Source organism: Triticum dicoccoides, chromosome 4A (assembly GCF_002162155.2).
Source record: "Triticum dicoccoides isolate Atlit2015 ecotype Zavitan chromosome 4A, WEW_v2.0, whole genome shotgun sequence".
In the NCBI taxonomy this organism is placed as follows: Eukaryota; Viridiplantae; Streptophyta; class Magnoliopsida; order Poales; family Poaceae; genus Triticum; species Triticum dicoccoides.
Genome location: NC_041386.1, coordinates 651,256,170 through 651,258,976, shown reverse-complemented (window position 1 = coordinate 651,258,976; position 2,807 = coordinate 651,256,170).

The following is a 2,807-nucleotide window of genomic DNA, read 5'->3' as shown; positions in this document are numbered from 1 at the left end:
AGAGAGAAAACGATGTTGGTCTCCTACCCCCTCCCGCCACGCCCCTACCCGACAAATTAACTCTCTCGAGGCCACCCAAATTTATCAAGTTAAAAGAGCGTTATCGTCGAGGCCACCCCAAACCCTTGAAGCGTTGTGTCGAGGCCACTAACATGATTCCTTATTGTGATTAGCTAGCTAGTTCTACGTTTACCACTAATATATATATATATATATATATATATATATATATATATATATATATATATATATATATATATATATATATATATCCATCTGTACCATGTTTGAATAATAATTGACATGTTGTAAATATTTGCAGAAACTATGGAGCACTCCTGAGACGAAGAAACAGAAGCGATGTTGGGGGACATAATCGCAAATGGATCAAGTGATGATGTTGCGTCATTTCTCCTCGACACCGTTGGTCAGCTAGATGAAGAAGAGGGCTATGTTTATGATGGTGGTTTCGACCCATTAATGCCGGTACAAGAGGAGGACTATGTTCATGATGGCTCCGGTGGCACAATCGAGGTACAAGACGAAGGAGATCGTGCTGACTGCTCTGGTCACCGAACCGAGTCCTGCCAGGTATATATATATTAGTTAAGCCCGTGCTGACTAGTTAATTGATGCATCCATTGTTTTGGTATATGTACACATATTAATTACTGTCGTCTTTCTTCCTTATAATTTCTAGCCCTCCGGATCGAGCACAACTTCGGTAAGGAGACGAGGCCCGAAGAAAAAGTTGAGCTCGGATGAAAAGTTTGAGATTATAGAAATCGCGCCCGACGGCGAACCGATTGAACCCATCCGGACAAGGAAGGCATTTTCTGCTCAGTGCGGGGTTCTTGTTAGGGACAGGATCCCGATCAGCATCCAGCAATGGTATAAGCCTGCTAAGGATGAAGACGCTGAGGTGTCTTATGTCAATGATATGCAGAAAGAAGATCTTTGGACTGAGCTGGAGGCAAATTTCACCCTACCGCCAGAGGAGGATCCGGAGAAGCCAGTTAAAGAGCAATTAATCAAGTCTTGTGCTCTTAAGAAGATGGCAGGCCTAATGAGGAGGTGGAGGAAAGAGCTGAACCAGTTTGTCAAGGAAAAAAAGACACTAGAATTCATCGGCAAATATGAGAAGATCAAAGATCAATGGCCCGCATTTGTGGCCCACAAGACATCGGAAAAGAGTAAGAAGATGTTAGAGACAAACAAGAAAAATGCTGCGAAGAAGAAGCTTCACCATCGCACGGGGTCAGGTGGCTACCTCAAAGCCCGGCCTAAGTGGTCCAAGGCTGAGCATGATCTGCTTGAAAAAGGGATCGAACCAGAGACAATGCGCTGGCCAGACCGTTGCCGGACTTGGTTCTTCGGGGCTGGCGGAACCTTGGACCCTGTAACAGGGAAGTGTCAGTGGACGGACGAGCAACTGCAAACACCAGTCAAGAACATTCGACACTATATCAATGCAGCGCAGCGAGAGACGTTCCTTCCAAACAGGGAGAAGGACGAGCTCACAATGGCCCTTGGGAATCCCGAGCACCCTGGACGGACACGAGGCACGCCAGGCTCGATTCCGTGGAAGGTTGGTTTTCCGGACGCAGGGGGTTACAAAACCCACGAGAGGAGGAAGAAACTGGAGTAGGACCAAATGCAGGCGCTGCTTGGAAGGGTAATGGGGCTAGAGGATCAAGAAGAGGAACGAGAAGCAGCAGACCGCAACAAACGACATGCCGAAGCTTCCCCCGAAGCTACCCCGCCATCTCAGCGGAGAAGCAGCGTGGCTTCCACCGAGCTGCTTCAGCCGGAGCATGTCTTGACGGCTCCTGCCAGCTATCCCGTGGATGGTATCACGAAGTCTTAAAATTGCCACATGATGGCGCGATGGATGAATTTGAAGGTCAAGGCGGCTGTTGGCCAAGTTTATCCTAGTGGACCCGGCACAACTTATCACTGCCAGCCGATTCTAAAAGGATATGCTAAGGTGATGGTGGATGAAATAACGGAGGGATTTGAGGACCTCGTGCTTGACCACCCTACCGGTGAAGGGGAGACTATGCTGGGTTCTGCTCTGAAGACTCCATGCCTATGGAAGAAGGAGCTCATCAACCTTCTGAACTGGACGCCTCCGCCTCCTCCTCCTGCTCCGGCGAGTCAGGGCACTCCGCCTCCTCCTCCGGCGAGTGACGATCAGGGCACGCGTGGCGGCACTCCGCCTCCTTCTCCGGCGCATGGCAGCACTCCGTCTCCTTCTCCGCCTGCGCCGGTGCTCCCGAGCAGCCAGTAGCATCCTCCTTCTCCGCCTCGCCAGCATGGGCGGAAGAGACCCGCCGCCGCCCCGGCTGCTCCGGCGCATGGTACTCCTTCTCCTCCGCCTCATAAGCAAGCACGAAAGAAGACAGACGCCGCAGCCGCTCCGTCTGCTCCGGCGTCTAGCAGCACAATCAGAGGCGGGAGGCAATACAAATACGGTCCATCATCTCTCAAGCCTCTAGAGAAGTTACCGTACGAGAGGTCCGAGGAGGAAAACGATACGATTGTGCAGGCCCACGTGAAGGAGTTCTTTGAAGGGGTGAAAGCAAAGAGACATCCACCTCCGGAGGAGAAGGTAGATCCGGTGAAAGCAAAGCGCACTATCGATGCCCTGAGGAAACCACCAAAGTCTCCGCCGAGAACCAACTATGAGCGCATTACTGAACAGACATATCTCCAAGCCCAGCGGTCGGGAACTATTGTCAGTGCTAAAAGGTCAAAACAACGAGCAAAGGGGAAAAAAATTGCCCAGCTCGGCGAACAAGCACAGC